At 42.8% G+C, this 19,705-nt stretch overlaps 1 protein-coding gene across 4 annotated transcripts in view; it reads left to right on the top strand.

The window, feature by feature from the left end:
• Nucleotides 1-482: 482 nt before the first annotated feature.
• Nucleotides 483-19,705, top strand: part of BNIP2 (BCL2 interacting protein 2) — a 281,093-nt gene continuing 261,870 nt past the window's right edge. For all 4 annotated transcript variants that reach the window (XM_069222042.1, XM_069222039.1, XM_069222041.1 and 1 more), the window contains exon 1: nt 483-618. The gene's annotated coding sequence lies outside the window, so the exon portion shown is untranslated. The remainder of the gene's footprint in view (nt 619-19,705) is intronic.

Below are 19,705 nucleotides of genomic sequence, written 5' to 3'. Positions count from 1 at the left end.
GCTACAAAAGCTGCCTTTTAGCTGTCAAATAACGCTGTCTCGTTTTTAAAGAGCTGTGTCAAATGTATTAAAGTTTGTTGCAACTGTATCCCGTTTGACCAGTTAAAATGCACAATTTAGCACTATAGTTTATTGTTGATTCTAAGAATAGCTCTGCCCATTGAAGCGTTAGCCCCGCTTCTATTGGTTGACGTTAACCCACCACCTTCATGCTTCCAGTTATTCCCCAACGCCACTATCTTCCTTGCTAACTGACAACGCTCCCTTTTACATCTAACCCCTCTCTGTCATTTCCTCGCGCATCTTGCCCTCATCTTCCTCCCTTTCCTGTTTTGTACCGCTATCAATGTATCTTCTTGTCCACGCTTTCTATGCATTTACGTCCTTTAGTGGGCGTGGTTTGTTTTGGACCTGTTTCTTTCGCTGGCTGTGCTCTTTCCAAAACAGGCGTTGGATGTTGGGTTTTTATCTATAACGAACTCCGCGCGCACCCGCCGTCGGCAAGTTGGGGAGGCGGAAATACGTCACGGTGCTGTGCCGGTGCGCGTTGCCGCAGGAAGCAGCGGAGACAGACAGAGTCTGTAGCCTGGAGCCTGGGAGAGGCCGAGTCGGCTGCAGGTAGGAAAAAAGGCAGGAGGGGTGGAGAGGGTGGCAAGAGGAAATGGGACCCCTGGTTGCCTGTACCGAACAACACCGGGAGGGACTTCTTTAATGTGTTACCACCCTGAGGCTGCTACCTATCAGTTACCTCTCTACTCCCTATCTGATCCCAACCCCTCTGCTCGATTCCCTTCCCGTCGGTTCCTCGGCGGTTCCTACTTTACTCTCAACTTCACATTTTACTCTCAACTTCACATGACAGCCTCAGACCCGTTCACGTCTGATTCCCTTTGTGCAGCTTAAGTCAGAGCCTCAGACTGTTTCATATCGGTCACCCCTTACTTCAGTTATGAACCTCTCATGCTGCTTCATGTTTTGTTTCTTCTAGCCAGCCTTATACTGTTCACCTTCCAGATTGCTTCAAACGTGACACCTTCCAGACTGCTTCAAACGTGACACCTTCCAGACTGCTTCAGACCCGAAATCTGCCCAAGTGCCATAGAACTGTCATTCCCATGCTGCGTCCGTCTCATCAACATCGGGCACTTTTCTTCGTGATAATTTCCAGATTGTGCTGCACCTGACACCTCCCAGGCTGTTCCGTACCGGAGACCCCACAAGTCTGCTCCAGGCTTTAACCCCCGAGGGTGCTCCTGAGTGAGCCCCCCAGGCTGCACCGAACCTGGGACCCCACAGGCTGCATCAGACTTGGCACTACCACAACGTCTCCAGGCTTGACACCCCATGCTTCCCCAGACTTGCTAATACACCCCTCCGCCCCCCACCCGGGCTGCTACAGACTTGACTTCCTTACACTCCTTTCCAGGCTATTCCAGACTTTGCACCTCAACCAGGCTACTTTGACTTGGCATGTCCAGCCTACCTTTCCAGGGTACTCCAGTCTTGGTACCCCATCCAAGCTTCTTCAGTCTTAGCACCACTCCCCCTCTAGGCTGCTCCAGACTTGGCTCGTCACCCAGAGGCTGTTGTGTTGTATTGTAGCATTCATATAGTGCTTACTACCCTTATGTGGGACACTAAAACGCTTGCCTACATGGGTAGTATGCTACACATTGTAGGGGGTGGTGTTGAAAGGATGCTGTCCTCGTTTTGATCCTATTTGGGAAGTGTTTCCATGTTGTGTGTGAGGACAGCCAAGGTGCGGTTATTGTGTTATGGGACTCCGCACGTAGCAGTCTGTTGGATGGTGAAGTGTAACGATTATGCACGCAGTTTTATAGTTTTCAGTATGCTGGTAGCTTTGAACAGATCTGCAGGTCCCTTTATGATATTTTTTATGATTATAGGGGTTCATTTTGACCAAGATGGCGGTCCCATCGCCAACAGGCTAGCGGTGAAGACTGCCACATTATGAGAGTGGCAGGTTGGCCTCTGCCAACCCACCACATCGCCACTCATACTTCCACAGAAGACCGCTGGCGGTATTAGGAGCCGGCCTACCGACATGGTTTCAATGGCGGTAGCACAGCCACGAAAACCATGGCGGAAGGGCTACCTGTGACAGGGAATTCCTTCCCTGTCACTGGTAGACGGCTCCCCTACCCACCCTTACTGGCATAGAGCGCTCCCACCCAACCTACTGATATAGCACCCCCCTCCCCACATACATGCACACAGACACCCACACACATACACCCATTCACCTAGACTTATATGCACGCTTTTACAACATCCATACACAACTCCAAACATACACACATTCACAACTCCATTCACTTACTCATACCCATCCAAACTTGCATACACACTGACTTACAGACACGCATACAACTGACTTACAGACACACATATAACCACGCACTCACATTCATGCAGACACCACACACTCATACACGCACACACAACACCCCCATCCCCTGTTGGATGATCACTTTACCTGCTCCGGGGAGAAGGCCATCCGGCAGGGAATGGGAAGGGGTGCTTCCACCGCCAGTAGCGCCCAGCCTGCAGGACACCGCCAGGCCATATTATGGGGCCATAATATGGTGGGGCGGTGTTCTGCTGTCTGGGCAGTGCAGGTGGTGGAACTGCCAGCGCGCCTCTGCCCACCAGCGTGGCTACTCCCGGAATTCTTCCCAAAGTGTGGCAGAAATACGGAAGTACCTGTGATATGGCGGGCCGAAGACCGCCAGCACTGGCTGGCCCCTGGCCCCTGTGGCTTTGGTGGTCTTCAAACAAGACCGCCAAAGCCATGAGGGCCATAGTCTGCTTAACTGGTTAGTGCAATGGGTTGTCCAATCTTACATTTTGTGCATTGTTGTAGTCGGGAGCTGGCATGACTGGAGGGAGAGAGAAGTGGAGAAACTTGTTGGGATTGGATTTTTTATTATCATCTCATATCTGGTGTCTTTGTGAGATGGAAAGAAGCAGGCAGATTGTTTCGCTCTGAGGGACCTGCAGTGGTGGACTATATTGAAGTCCTCCGAATTGTCCAGCAGTGTGTGACAGATCTGTTTATTTATTCCACGCCTGTTCATTTAGTGACTTTTTTTTGGCTCTACAGTGCTGGTCATGGACAACCCTCATAGCAGATGTTTTACGGAGTTTAGGAGGTATAAGTTACAATTTGCTGCTGACACCTGCGTATGTTGGTCTTCGTATTATTGTGAGCCCTGTTTTATTTGCAAGTACATCACTATATAGTGCTACAGCTAACCAATAGGACAGCCCTTTTTTAACTGCACATTGAAAGCCGTATGCTAGTTGAGTTGTTTCCAATTCATGGGTTGTAAGTGGAGAGGTGCGCTTGACGGTGCTGCTCCTGAATAGATTGAACCAGTTGTGACGCCTACCCTCCAGGCTGCCCAAACGCATCACAGCCCACTCCCCCCGCTTGAGGGAGGCTGCTTAACTCCTCCCTTTCAGGCTGCCTCAAACAAGGCACCTCCTCTCCATGCTGTCCCGAACGTGGTACACACCCCCACCCACTCCGCCCCACTCCAGGCTGCTCCAAATGTGCTACCTCCCCTCCAGACTGCTCCAAGTCGGACCCCTCCAACCTCTGGCTCCTCCACAGCTGGTAAACTCCCCACCCTCCTGTTCCCCCAAGAATGGCATTCTCATGGCTCCTCGAACTATAGTACTTTCCAGGCTGCTTCATATCTCTAATACCCTACAGTGATGCACACCTGCCATCATGCACTGATTCATGTCTAATACCACCAGATTGCTTCATATGGATCAACTCTCAGACAGCTTCCGATATCTGCAGTCTTTTAGACTGATTTAAGTATCCCCTTCCTCTAACTGTGGCTGCTTGCGGAATGGGACACCAGCATCCCTGCTTCATCTGTGAAGCATACGCACAACCCCTTCATAATGCTGCAGATGTGAGACACTGCTTGACGAATTCAGATATGGAACGCTTCTCCTTTTTCTCCAGTCGCAAGAATCTTTTTTGCAATCATAGTATATCATATGTTTGGAATATAAATCTTTATAATCACTGTAGATAAGCCAGAAAGAGATGTTAAATTGTTTATTCTTATGGAATGTACTTGGCCAAATTGTTAGCAGGTCACTCTTTCTGGCTTGTAGGCCCCTGCATTGAACTGGCCCAGGATATCTAAAGAGATCCATTGTACTTTACTCTCCCACCTCTACTTTACACTGCACCAGTGCTCAATATGCTTGTGGTTTTTCGAATACATTGCAATAAAACTGGCATTCTGTTTTCTTGCACTCATAGGGTGGCATGCTCTCCCTCTTTCTGTTAGACAAGAACCCTCGCATCTGAATATCTGGCTGTTTGAATACCTTCTGTGTGTGTGCTAGTTTGGAGGAACTTTGCAGTTCATCGGCAGGGCACCACGAGAATGGGTATCAATTAAGCTCTATAAATAAGTGACAAAGATTAATTTCGAAACTGCTAGTTAGTACATAACAGAAATGTATATATTTTAGGACACCCACTCGAAACCAATAATCACCCTGCGATGGCCAGTACATTAGGTCAAAAAAATACTTTGTTAAAACAACTGATGAGTGTACTCTAAGGAAGATTAATTATTTCTTTTAACTTTAAAGTTTGTGCGAGAACGCTAAACGGGTGCATTTTAGTTTAATTTGCATTTTAATTTTGTTGCGCCTTTTATTTTTGGAACGATGTATCAATATATATGCAAATTAAACTTTAACCGGTTGTGGGGAGGGGCAGGATAGTTTTGTGTCTGGCACCAGCCAGCGCTGCTTTACATCTTGCACCATGCACAGGTAATAGATAAACTAGCAAAGATGATGGTTTTATGTAGAGATAGGAGGAAACGTACTGCCTTGTCACTTGCTGCCAACACCAGAGACAAATATCTGCAGCAGCAGCTGAAAGTATTTTACTTTTACTAAGGCCCAATAGTTGACAAGATAGGTCGAAGTGGCTTTTAGCTCCCATAGGTGACTCATGAGAGTTGATATTTTTTCTAATAAACTTTTATTTTTGTGTTACTTGTGAGCTTTGCTGCAGCCACTGCAAATTTTAAATAACATCGTAACATGACCCTCTAATCCTGACATGTAATACATCAAGGTGTCCTTGCAATCCGATCTTGGAAACATAAGACATTTGAGATGTATTGGCACCTGCAACTAAGCTGCTGTAATCTGTATACTTTACCGTCCCACTCGGACTTTATACTCCACCAGTACCCATCTGTTTGCCGTTTCTGAAATACTCAATGGAAGGGGTAGTGGTGTGCTCTCCATTCCCTTCTACCCAGAGGGTGGAATGCTCTCCCAATATCTATTGGCTAAGAATCCTCTATAAAAGACAACTGAAGACCAACGCTATTTGAATAGCTTCTTCTTCTGGTTAGGTTGGTGGAATTTTACAGTTCAGTACTAGGACATTATGATTTAAGGGTATAAATAAGTCACAAAAAGATTGATTTTGAAACAGATAAAGAATATGCAACAATACAGGGAGTGCAGAATTATTAGGCAAGTTGTATTCTTGATGATCAATTTTATTATTGAACAACAACCATGTTCTCAATGAACCCAAAAAACTCATTAATATCAAAGCTGAATATTTTTGGAAGTAGTTTTTAGTTTGTTTTTAGTTTTAGCTATGTTAGGGGGATATCTGTGTGTGCAGGTGACTATTACTGTGCATAATTATTAGGCAACTTAACAAAAAACAAATATATACCCATTTCAATTATTTATTATTACCAGTGAAACCAATATAACATCTCAACATTCACAAATATACATGTCTGACATTCAAAAACAAAACAAAAACAAATCAGTGACCAATATAGCCACCTTTCTTTGCAAGGACACTCAAAAGCCTGCTATCCATGGATTCTGTCAGTGTTTTGATCTTTTCACCATCAACATTGCGTGCAGCAGCAACCACAGCCTCCCAGACACTGTTCAGAGAGGTGTACTGTTTTCCCTCCTTGTAAATCTCACATTTGATGATGGACCACAGGTTCTCAATGGGGTTCAGATCAGGTGAACAAGGAGGCCATGTCATTAGATTTCCTTCTTTTATACCCTTTCTTGCCAGCCACGCTGTGGAGTACTTGGACGCGTGTGATGGAGCATTGTCCTGCATGAAAATCATGTTTTTCTTGAAGGATGCAGACTTCTTCCTGTACCACTGCTTGAAGAAGGTGTCTACCAGGAACTGGCAGTAGGACTGGGAGTTGAGCTTGACTCCATCCTCAACCCGAAAAGGCCCCACAAGCTCATCTTTGATGATACCAGCCCAAACCAGTACTCCACCTCCACCTTGCTGGCGTCTGAGTCGGACTGGAGCTCTCTGCCCTTTACCAATCCAGCCACGGGCCCATCCATCTGGCCCATCAAGACTCACTCTCATTTCATCAGTCCATAAAACCTTAGAAAATCAGTCTTGAGATATTTCTTGGCCCAGTCTTGACGTTTCAGCTTGTGTGTCTTGTTCAGTGGTGGTCGTCTTTCAGCCTTTCTTACCTTGGCCATGTCTCTGAGTATTGCACACCTTGTGCTTTTGGGCACTCCAGTGATGTTGCAGCTCTGAAATATGGCCAAACTGGTGGCAAGTGGCATCGTGGCAGCTGCACGCTTGACTTTTCTCAGTTCATGGGCAGTTATTTTGCGCCTTGGTTTTTCCACACGCTTCTTGCGACCCTGTTGACTATTTTGAATGAAACGCTTGATTGTTCGATGATCACGCTTCAGAAGCTTTGCAATTTTAAGAGTGCTGCATCCCTCTCCAAGATATCTCACTATTTTTGACTTTTCTGAGCCTGTCAAGTCCTTCTTTTGACCCATTTTGCCAAAGGAAAGGAAGTTGCCTAATAATTATGCACACCTGATATAGGGTGGTGATGTCATTAGACCACACCCCTTCTCATTACAGAGATGCACATCACCTAATATGCTTAATTGGTAGTAGGCTTTCGAGCCTATACAGCTTGGAGTAAGACAACATGCATAAAGAGGATGATGTGGTCAAAATACTAATTTGCCTAATAATTCTGCACTCCCTGTATATATTTGACACCGAATCAAAACCAATAATAATCATGGGCACTCAATTGGGTGAAAAACTTTTTTTAAGTAGTTATCAATGCTAAGTAAGATAATTGATGATTGTACTCTTAACATGACCGTGAGTAATTATTTATTTTAACGTTTTTAAACTTTGAAGGCCGTGAGAAAACTTTTCATTGTAGTTTAATTGACATTTTAATTTTATTTATTGTATTTTTGGAACGGATTTATCAATACCTTTGCAAAATGAACTTTAGAATGGGGTGGAAAAGGGAAGCCCTGTCTTTGGCACTAGCCTGGGTTATTTAATATTTTGCACCATGCACAGGTAACGGACAAACCCAGTAAAGTTTCCCATCAGTATAAAACAAGGTGACCATGTAAAGTTTAGAGGAAACATATTCCTTTGTCGGTTGTTGCCGTCACTAAAGCAGTGGCAGCAGCAGAAAGCATTTTACTCTTACTAAGGGCCCATTAGTGGATAGACAAGCTCAAATTGTTTTTTGGCCGTCATCGACGACTTATCGGAGTTTTTTTTTTTTTTTTTTCTTCTGATAAACGTTTATTTTTCTGTTGCTGATTAACTTTGCAATCGGTACTAATGTGAAAGGACAGCATAACGTGAGTATCTAATCTTGACATGAAATGTAATATGTCTAGGTGCCTTTGCAATTGGATCTTGCACACATACGATATTAGAGATGGGTGTGTTGTATTTTTCATTTAAATCCTCAAACACTCTAACACTCCTTTTTTAAATTGCAAAGTGAAAAATTGGAATATAAACTGTGCTCTCTATAGTGTGGTGAAGGGGGTTGGTGTAAATATTGTCCTCTGCAGTAAAAGCTGTTTGTCTTAAATGGAGTATTTTTACGTTTGATCCAGTGTTTTTAGTACCAGCCTCATGTTTTCTGAAAATTCACAATAAAAATATACATTCAAAAAGCTGCTTTAAGTCAGCCCTCTTCATCCTGGTCATTTAAGTCCCAGGCACATTTTGATTCTTTCTATCACAGCATAAAGCATGGGACAGTTTGTCATCCGTTGCAGTTTGAGTGATGACATTTTATCTGATCATTGCTGATTATGTGTTCACAGCAGCATACACATGTTGTATTTCGGTGCCAGTAACTGTGTTTCTCTGCAGCCAGGCTGCCCTGTTATTTTTATATTATTTGTTAATTTTTTGCATGTTTCATAACTTCGTAATAAATATACGCATATTGCATGCTTGACAAGGCCAGACCAATACATTTTTTATATATTTGAATGAATATGGTTGTGTACTTATGAAAATACTATGGACTTTTGATCGTTTTATGTCTGTTTTGACACTAATTCATTCTAAAAATCTGTTGGCTAAAATGTACTCTTTCTTGTTAATGCCAAGATTAATAATGCACATTACTCTTGGTCTATCATGAGTTGACCCTATCCCTCAGAGCCACAGGTGTCGGATTGCTAACCGTCTTCTGCAATGATTTAATTGAATGCACAAATACAGATTTGAAATCAAGTTGGATTGTGACCCATACACGATGTACTGAGCAGTACTCTGTAGAAATTGTTCTCTGGTCATGATCAGTCCCACTAAATAAGTTTAGGGACGCAGTGCAATTCCAAACCCTCTTTCGTAAATGAAAAATGCACTCAAAATAGCACTGAGAAACAGTATGAACTTCAAAATGTTTATTTCTAAAAACTCAAGTCTGGTGCATAAAATGTAAATGGTGACCACGCAGAATGAGAAAATAAATGCAGCAGTGCATGTCATGGCCAGCAAAAACAATATGAGCATTTCTAACATGTTCAGCAAGTTCCTTGCATCTTAACACCCTATCACTACCTCTAAGTGAAAATAGCAAGTCTATAAATCGAGTTTCTTAAGATGGATCACACAGTGTACCTTCTCTCAGTTAAATAGCTGTTTAACTATTGTCTGTCATGGCTCTTGCCCAGGATTGAAAATGAGTGCAAGGCTGAAGGCCACTTCTCTGCATCATTCCTGGAGCAGCCGCTGACTGAGGCTGGTTGTTGCTACAAACCGGTGTGGCCTCTAGTGCAAAGCTCTTCCAATTAATAGTCACGTACTTGGGGTTTGATAGTATCTGATGTCCGGTTTTATCTCCCATTTATAAAATAAAACAGTACTTGCAGAGAAAGGAGCTTCAACAAGAATAAACAATGGTGGCAATAAATGCAGTCCCTCGATTTACGTCCAGATAATATACTTCTGTATCTGAAACAATAAAACATGTAAGCGTCCATGGTGTTCTGGCAGTGTCCACACCAAAAACAATAAAAATATGGGAGCCTACAGGGGTGTGGAATTTATTAAAATATCTACTTGTCCAGGGGACAGGTTGCTTCTCAAATCTACTTGTCCTGTAAAAAGATCTACTTGTCCCTTTGGTGCCATGTAGTGTGGCGACAAATTATGGCAGCAATTAATAGCCTCTCTGATTATGCCAGGGCTACTACCATAGTAGGGCTTGAATACTTGGAGTTTCAATCCCTACTGTAGCAATTTCCTTGTTTTGCCACCTTTCTGCAGATCTGCATACTGGGGTTGGAGGAAGCAGTAAGCAATAGTTCCAGGGCTGGAATACCTTTGAGTCTGCAAACCTACTAACCTGCATGTTTTAAAGATTTTTACCAGCTTCTCTCTAATATTTTCCCATAATAAGAAAGGTTGGACATTTACTCCTGACAATGGCAGAATTAGAACTTCTTCCAGGGTTGGGAAGAAAGTGGCTGGAGGGAAAATGAACTTGCAAATGCTCAATAGATTTTCACATGATCACATCTACACATCGTATTTACCCACGCTAAAATACAGTTCACAAATATTTTATAGGGGTACGACATATACCATGGGTGCACTTTTGTGACTTTCTTTAAGAATTTGGGGCCACAAGTAGGTAGGTTCAGATTTGTGACCTGCAAATTGCGAGTCGCACATCCGAATGTAGGATGGTATCCTTGACACCATCTGTGATTCGCAAGGGCTTCGCAAATGCCCACATCATGAATAATCATGAGGTGGGTCGCAATTTGCGACCCCCTCACGAATGGTGGCCTGCTGGAGACAGCAGACCACCATGTCTGTGACTGCTTTTCAATAAAGCAGTTTTTTTGGTTTTTTTTTGTAATGCAGCCAGTTTTCCTTAAAGGAAAACGAGATGCATAACAAAAACGAAAAATGAAACGTTTTCGTTTCATTTTTTCAGAGCAGGCAGTGGTCCGCAGGACCACTGCCTGCTCTGAAAAAATGTTTACAGTGCCCTTCACAATGGGGAAGGGGTCCCATGGGGATCCCTTCCCTTTTGCGAAAGCTTTAGCACCCATTTGAAATGGGTGCAAACTGCAATTGGTTTGCGCCCGCGTTCGCGGTCACAAAACAATCCTACATTGCACTGCGAGTTGCAATTAGGAAGGGAACACCCCTTACTAATTGCGAGTCGCAAACCCGTTTTGTGATTCGGTAACCAGGTTACTGAATCGCAAAACTGGGTTTGTGCATCGCAATGTGCTTTTTGCACGTCGCAAACAGCGAAAGTCGCTGTTTGCGACATGCAAAAAGCTACCTACATGTGGGTCTTGGTCCCTAATTAGGTCTGGTGTTAACAAAGACATTTTGTTTTTATTAAACTTCTATTTCTCTCTCTTTCGGCTGACTTTACTGTGAGTGATCGCATTCTGCTCTTCCACAAGGAGCATATTGCCACACAAAGTAGTTTTGTTCAGTGTCAGGAACTTCAGTGACGTAACGAAACTGGAGGGTGCCCCTTTGCAAAGAACATGGAGGAGCCTCCTCTCCAGACTCACTCAGGGCAGGTGCTGTGCTGACGGGGCCCCCTGGAGGGCGGCTGCGGGGCCTTTGTTATGCCGCTGGTGGCAACGTGTGCTTTAAGAGTTCAAAAACTTTTTGGGGGGGTTTGGCCAATGCTTGTTACAATGTTGAGGGCCTGGTAGCTCCCACAACAATAAAGTGTTACAAAAGCCATGTCAAAACAAGACACGCATTGATGAAACTAAAAGACTTATAAAAGTATGTCAGATCAGTTGGCTTTGTCAGTGTTTGTTTATTTTCATGCTTCCCATAATAGTGTTGAAAATGGTTACACTGATTTTCCATTAGAAATATTTTTGGGAAATACTAGCATGCATCAACACATTTTACTAAATGACACTTCATTTGCATATAATCAGAGAGCATTCTGGGAGCATTATACTTAGCTTCTTAGCCTAAACTTTTCAAACGTGTGTACACGTTTTTTTTTTTGTACTGGAACCAACGTCCGTAGTGAAGTGTGACCTTAAAACATTTATTTACAGCATGCACCCTAATAATGAAGGCTTTCAAATAATGAACCATAAATACAAGTTCGAACAGCATTATCTTTTGGAAACACATTACCTCAACTGCAGAGAGTTCAACTCTCAGTAAACAGGCAGCCAAAGGGTTTGTGCTGCAGGGGGTTGGGCCTACTTGTCCCAAGGACAAAGTAAACATAAAAACTTGTTGCCCTTGACCCCAAACAAGATGTCCCGGGCGTCGGGCGATAGAGCCTAGATAGGAGGCGGACATGATAATAACACTTTTGCACAAATCTAAAACGTCGCACTTTCTGATAAACAAGCACACAATAATAAAAAGAGGGGAGGTCTAAAAGGGCTTTGGCGCATTGTTCACAACATCCCTGGATTGTTAATTGAAATAGTGATTTTTAATGACATTTATGATCTCATGAGCAAATAATCAATTCATAATTTTTATATATTCGTGACATGTTGCATCATATGTTACACATACTATTATGTTCCTAGATGGATCAAAAAAGCAAACCAGGCAAAACATTTTATATATATCTAATAATGTGGCTCAGTACAAAAGTAAAAAATAAAACTAGAAAGATGAAAAAAAGTAGCCCTGGAAGGAACTTGCGGAGTTTTACTCTGTGGAGTTACAAGTGGGTGGAATTTGGACACATTGCGCTGCTTGTGCTGATTTTTAGTACCAGAAGCTTGTTCTGCGCTGTGAAATCAGTGTGAACACCACCACACGGCGTGCCAGAGGGCACTGCTTCTTTCTGCTGCTTGAGTAGCTTTTCTGCTTGAATGGCAGCTTTCTCAACTCAGTTGCTACTGTCTTTGTTGAGAAATCTTGCCTGGATGTGTTCTAGGGCCTGAAAGTCTCGAACTGCACATGTGAAAAAACTCTGCCACACAGTGGTTGGCAACGTTTTCCCAGAACTGTATTCTCCATGCGGAACACAGAGTGGGCAAAACTCTAAGAACTCCGCCGGCGAAAGGGAATTTTTTTTGTCCAACCTTTTTAAAAAAAAAAAAAAAAAAGGGAGGGGTAGATACTGTTCTTTGGCACACTCTTTGTCCTTTTGTTTTGGATATGGAGGAAGTCTTCTTCTTTTTTTTTTTTTTTTCTTCATTTTTTTTTTTCCTTCTTTTTAGCAGGCCCACTAAAATTGTGTTTCTGTAGCAAATACGTTTCTACCTATGGATTTGCCAAATAATCCATCATCTGCTGCACACTCTGCATATTTGAACAAAAAATGTTTCTAGCTGAAACGGATAAAAAGTTACTAAAAATGTTACATTTCTTCGTGCAGTGGAACGCCCTTTGCAAAGGTTGAATGGGCATCTTTCAACTGCTTTTTGCTGTATCTGGGTGTTAAACTGGTACTAATAAGGTGTAATGTTTGCCCTGACAGTCGTACCATGTATTGTATTGTAATATTATTTATATAGCGCTTACTACCCCTGACAAGGTATCAAAGTGCTTTTCGGCGAGTAGCACGCTACTCCGGAACCCAAAAGGAATTAGTGGTGGATTAGTATAGGGAAAATGAGTACAGTTTTAGTATTATTATGAGTTAATTTGAGCCGCTGATATGTGAGTTTGTTAGTTGGATTGACTGGAGGGGTGGAGGAGGGAGGAATCCAGAAGTGTTCATTGGGAGTTTATGGTAATAGGATTTAGACTTGGGATTAGTAAATGGGCGATGGAGGAGGAAAGAGTCTGTGGAAATGGTTAGGGAGATCATAGTAGCAGGGTGAGAGAAATGAGTGAGAATTTAGTAGGGTTGTTTGGGAGATCATGGTAGTAAAGTGAGGTTTGGGTGAGTTAGATGTGGAAAAGGAGGGAAGAGCTTAGGCCGTGTTATTTAGGAGATGAAAGTAGTAGAATGGATTTGGGATGAGTCAGAGTGGGAATGGAGGATAGATTGATAGAGACATGACATATGGTGATGGGTAGACAAAGTGTGATATAAAATGGGAGCACGGATTCATAAGTATCTAATATAACTTATCTAGGAGTCATGCAATGACCTATGAACATGTTAAGCATAGAATAACATACACACACATATATATATATATATATATATATATATATATATATATATATATACACACACACACACATGAATACACACACATATATGTACATACATATTTAAACCATGAGTAAATATACATTAAACAGGTTTAAAGAGTATGTGTGTAGTTTATTGTTATGACATAGCAGCGATACATATTTTCTAAAGAACTTAATATAACTAGAATATACACATAATCAGATAAAAAATATTTATCAGCATTGGCATATGCAGTCCATAGCTGTTTGAATATGGTGGTTATGAAGGAAAGAGACAACTCTTGAGTAATTTTCTGTAGACAAGATAGTTATCTGTGGCTATTCTAGTTGGGGGTAATGAATTTCATAGTTTGGCTGATTGAACGGAGAAGGATGTTCCACCTATAGTCTTTTTCTTGTATGGTGGTGTTCTATGGCGGTTGCCAATCTTTAGTCGAGGTTTCTTTGTTTAATGTATTTGGTTATTTTGTTTCCGATAAAAAGCAGTCCTGTTCCATGTATAGCTTTGTGGGTGATACAAAGCAGCTTGAGGGTGCATCTTCTGACAACGGGTAACCAGTGTGGTGCTCTCAAGGCAGGGAAGATGTGGACTTCAGGCTTTACATGTAATAGTAGCCTGGCTGCGAAGTTCTGAATACGTTGTAGTTTTTTCATAATAGAGATGATCCATGGTAGAGGCTATTGCCATAAACAAGTTTGGATAGTACAAGTACAATAGTAGCTTGCACCATGTGTGGAAATCCGAGGTGGGGGAAGATGCGTCGTAGAGTCTTCAAGGTGATGAAGCTTGTTTGTGCTAATTTGTCCACTTGAGCATTCATTGTTAACTTGGAGTACATGGTGATTCCAAGGTTTTTAACTTCCTTGGATAATTGAGGAAGTGGTCCGAGATCATCAGGCCAGGCGCACAGTGAGTCATAATTTTTCCAGTCACCACATATGAGTATTTCTGTTTTGGAGGCATTTAGTTTCAGATGGCTCCAAGTCATGCACTGACCAACGGCTATCTTGTAGATGTTGAAAAGCAAAGGTGAGATGATTGATCCTTGGAGGACCCTTGCTTTTGTGAGATAGGGTCTGGATGAGAAGGGGGGGTGGGTGCGAATAGATGATATTAGATTTTTTTAAGGTATGATGTAACCAGTCGAGAGCAGTCCCTTCTATACCGGCTTCGTGGAGCCTTTGAATTAGGGTGTCATGGTCAACCGTATCAAAGGCAGCCGAGGGGTCCAAGAGAAGCAGTGCAACAACTCCATTGCGGTCGACTGTGTTTTTAAGATCATCACACATTGCTATGAGTGCCGATTCAGTGCCTCTTCCTGGATGGAATCCAGTTTGGAAGTCTGAAAGTATAGAATTGTCTTCAGTGAATTGTGACATCTGGGCGAATGCTGCTCTTTCTGTCAGTTTGCCCAGGAAAGGTCCATTCGTGATTGGTCTGTAGTTGTTGGGGTCTTGCGGGTCTAGGTTTGTTTTCTTTAATAACAGTCATATGTATGCCTTTTTCAGGTCTACAGGAAAAGTTCCTGTAGTTAAAGAGTTGTTGATGATTCTTCTTACAGGTGTGGCAGCAGAAGTAGATAAAAGAAAGTTCTTGAAGATGTGTGGTGGGCAAGGGTCGGAAAGGCAACCGGAAGGTCTGCTTGTTTGACCAAATCCATAAATTCACCTTGTGATATTTGTTTGAAGGACTGTAGAGGCTGGGTTGGTTTATTTTTAGAGGGTATTTTAGAAAAGCGATTGGTGCTGATGGTTTTTTTCTGTTTTAAATAAGAGTCCAATGTGTCTGCCTTGGTTGTGTAATGAGTTGCCAGTTTGTTTGTTAAATCGCAATTAGTGGGATGACTTCCTACCATGCATGTAGGTTTTTGAAAACCATTGAGAATTTTATAAAATAATTTGGTTGCAGATTTAGCATTTTGAATTTTGTCTGAGTAGTACCTTTTTTTAGCTTTTTTTTTATTACTGATTTGTATATTCTGTTAAGTTTGTGTAGCTGCAGTTTGTCTTGACCGTTGTTTGTTTTGAGCCAGGTCTGCTGCAACTTTCTGATTTGTTGCTTCATCTTTTTAAGATCTGTGTTTCTGCAAGGTGTTGGTTTTCTTTTGTCGTGTTTAGTTTTTCTGAGTGGTATTAGGATATCAGAAGCTTCCTGTAGCCACTCATAAAGCTTTGGAACAGAATTAATTGTATCTAGATCTGTGTTGGCTGTTAGTTGTGTTTCTAAGTCATCAAAATTGAGTTTGCTCCAAGGTCGAAAGGTGCATGTAAGTAGTTGTGGGATGTTTTGATTTGTGGAGTTTTATGTTTGAAAGTTATCAAATGGTGGTCTGGTCATGTGATTGGCATGATGCTATGAACAGTAACTAGTTCAGGCTTAGCAAAAATGATATCTAGGATGTGTCCAGCGATGTGTGTGGGATTGTGTACAATCGGATATAGGTTCAATGCGACTAGGCAAGTGGTGATAGCTTTTGGATGGGGCATATTGGGTTTGTCAAACCAAATGTTTAGGTCCCCAAGAATGCATAGGTTTGAGTATAATGTAATAAGGTTTGAGACTGTATCTAGAAAAGCGTCTGGGAATGTTGAGTTGTTAGGTGGAGGTCTGTAAAGGAGGAGAAAGTTACAGGAGGAAGTTGGAGTAGTGTGGCATCTGGTGAGGAGGGCTTCACAACATTGTATGGAAATGTTGTCTGTTTTACTGAGATTTATTGCCTGTTTGAATATATAATAGCTAGTCCACCTCTTCTCATGCCTATATGGTTTTGTGTGATGGTTTGATAGTCTGGAGGAAGGGCTTCATGCAACACTGGGGCCATGTCATCTCCCAACCATGATTCTGTTATGAAAAGTAAGTCAGGTTGTGTGTCTGTGAGCAGGTCGTAGATGTGGTGCTTGTTTTTGAGAGTGACCGAGCATTTGTGAGCTGGCAGTTTAGAAAAAGTGTGTTAGTGGCTTTGTTGTTTTGCTTAGGAGAAGGGTAAGCAGTATATTTTGAGCTTGTAGCAGCTGTTTTTGTGATAACTGTGTGAGGGTCAAAATAGTCTTGTTTTTCAATATAGTGTTCCTCTTCCAGCAGGTTTAGGAGGCATTTTTTTGGGGTCTGGGTGGGTGGGTGGGTGGTGGACTTGGTGGCTGAGAGAGACATGAAGAGTGTACTGTTATTTGTAAAGTAGCTTTATTATGTAAAAGACAAGGGGATGCGAAGTTGTTAAGAGTGGCATGTTGTTTATTTTGTTTGTGTCTGTTTAGTGTGGATGGAGTATGTTTTAGGGGTGGTGGAGGAGCATGTGGAACAAGACGTAAGGCTCTAAATTGTGCAGTGGAGGAGAGGCGGGTGAATGAAAGTTGCTGTTTTGGGGTGCTTGTGGTAGATGTTTGTGAAGAGTGAGAATGTAGGGGCAAAGATTTGACGGGATTTGTATTCTTTGTGTAGTCATGAGGATGGGAGTGGGTGTGACGATAAGTATAATGAAAGTTTGTGTTGATTTGATGTGCTGATGTGTGTTGTCGGTATTGTGTTTGTGGAATAGTGAGAGGGGATATTGATGTAGTTGTTTTCGGTGAGGGATTTGTTTGTGAGTTAGGGCTGATGAGTGGAATTAGAGTATTAAAGGGGGTGTTGGTGTGTTTTGGAGATTAATGTATGAGGTGTGTAAGAGGGGATGGATGTGTGTCAGGGAGTTTGTGTTGTGATAACTGGAAGAGGTAATATGTGTGGTGGAGTGTGAGGATTGAGCGTAATTGGTGAAGTGAGGGGAACGGCGTTTGTAGATGGTGTGTTGGAAGGCTGGGTTTAGGAATTATGATGAAAGGTGGTCTGTGTGGAGCAAATACAGGATAGTGTTGTTGGTTTGTATGAGCAGGGAGTGTGTATCTGGAAGGCTGAAAGTAATGTATAGTGTGGTTTTGTGTTAGTTGGGTGATGGCAGGTTGTGGAAGTGGACAGAGAAGTGCTTACTGTAAAAATGAAGGTGTTTTACTGTAGTAGTTGTGGTGGATATGTGTATGGGTGTGGTATATCGGGTATCGTGTTGGATGATGTTTTGGTAAACAGCAAATTGGGCAGCATTTCTGGCCCTAGGCCCTACCAGGCCCAAACAGGCAACTGCCCTTGTCCTCTCCGCCCGGGCTGAGACGCCCTGAGCCCTAGGCTTAAATAGCCCTACTGGCCAATAGAAACCTAGTCCTAACCCTAACCAATCAGATTTGTAACCCTAATTCAAACAACCAATGGGAGACCCAACCCTAACCACCAATCACACCCCTAATCCTGACAACCAATCACAACCCCAACCCTAAAACCAGAAGCCAATCAGAATCTGAGCCCTACTGCCAATCACAAGTCCAACTCTAATCCCTAAGCCAATAGAAAGACCAGCCCCCAACAACCTATCACAACACCATATGCAACAACCAATAGAAACTTAGATAAGGGCCAAGTTAACTGAAGCCTAGTCCCTGTGTGAAGGGAGGAGGCAGCTGCTGCTCTATTCAGAATTTCCTTGGATACAGACAGGCTGAATCCACTCTTCCAAGCTAGCAGAGTATACTTTCCAGGAAAGGATGAGATTGTAATAAAAAACACTGAAATACTGCTTGTAGCACACTCTGAAATGTGGCTTTTTAAGGCAAAAAAACAGGGGATGCAGACAGTTTCTAAACACAATTTACATCACAGAAACAGATTAAGCAGTCTCCTAAACACACTCTGCAAGATGTATGTAGCCCTTTTACTTAGAAAAGGGAAGGGGGGGGGGGGGGCTTTTATGCAGTCTTGTGCCACAAACTAGAAGGGACATTTCACTCAGTCACAGCTATAAAAAAAAAAAAAAAAAACCACCTCTTTAAAGGGCCAAGCTGCCTGAAACGCCGAGAGTCTACAGTAAACAGTTATGGGTAGCAGTAAAAACACTTTTAAACAAATAATAAGATTTCCCAGAAAAAGTCTGGGGCTCCTTACCAAGGTCTTTTAGGAATCCTTAATATCTGGGCTGTATTAGGGCACAGGGAAAAGGCTGGGCTCACAAAATGGAGGTGGCTGTCCTGGGGTTCTCTCCACAAACGTAAGGGGCCAGAGCAGGTGTGTAAAAACAAGCATTGGCAAAGCCATTAGGTCTCATCTATACAAGAGCTCATGGCTTTGGCACTGTGTTTTTGCTGTGTTGTACACCAGTATGGCTGATGTTCAGCATAGAGTAGATTGGGGGGTGAGTAGTGTGTCATAGACTGGAATTGTTGCAGTAGTGTGTCAGTGTGGACGGGGGTAGAGTGTCGTACAGTTTAGTAAAGGGGAGTAGAATTCAGTGGTTCGGTGGCAGACTGTTGTGGAGTGCAGTGTCGTGGAGTTGAATAGGGTGGAGTGGATTGAGGTAGTGGGGTGGAATGGATTTGGACAGTGGGTTGGATTGAGTGGATTGGGATGGGGTGGACTGAAGTGGGGTGGATTGGTTTAGAGGGATAGGACTGGAGTGGGGTGGATTCAATTAGAGTAGGGTGGTTTGGAGTGGGGTGAATTAGAGTGAAGTGGGGTGGATTGGACTGGAGTGAGGTGGGTAGGGTAAATTGGACTTAAGCGGGTGGATTGGATTGGGGTGAGGTGTATTGGAGTGTGGTGGGCTGGCTGGTTTGGATTGCAGTGGGGTTGATTGGGGTGGGGGAATTGGCGTAAAGTGGATTGGAATGGAATATTGGGCGTATTGGAGTTGGGCGGTTTGGAGTGGTGTGGATTGGGTTGCAGTGATGTGGGGTGGATTGGGGCAAAGTAGATTGGATTGGATTAGAGTGGGGTGGATTGGATTAGATTGGGATGGATTGGAGTGGAGCAGATTGGAGTGGGGTGAATTGTTTTGGATTGGCGTGGTTTAGATTTGAGTGGGGCGGATGGGAAACATCCTTAAGGACTCGGACGTTTCCCACGCAAGTGTAAGCATGCTAGCCAGAACAATGCATGGCTTTTTCTGTGCCTTAACTATGCATGTGCTGAACTTTGCATATGCGTAGGTAAGTCACAGAAAAAGCCATGGGTTGTTCTGGAGAGGACACAGTGAGGTAAGTGGGGCAGTGGTGGGGGATGGATTAAGGATTGGGGTTGGGATATATATATATATATATATATATATATATATATATATATATATATATATATATATATATATATATATATATATATATATAGCAGGGGTGGGGAGTTTTTTGTTTTTT

The sequence above is a fragment of the Pleurodeles waltl genome, chromosome 3_1, assembly GCF_031143425.1.
Source record: "Pleurodeles waltl isolate 20211129_DDA chromosome 3_1, aPleWal1.hap1.20221129, whole genome shotgun sequence".
In the NCBI taxonomy this organism is placed as follows: Eukaryota; Metazoa; Chordata; class Amphibia; order Caudata; family Salamandridae; genus Pleurodeles; species Pleurodeles waltl.
This window is presented reverse-complemented; position numbering and strand designations above follow the sequence as displayed.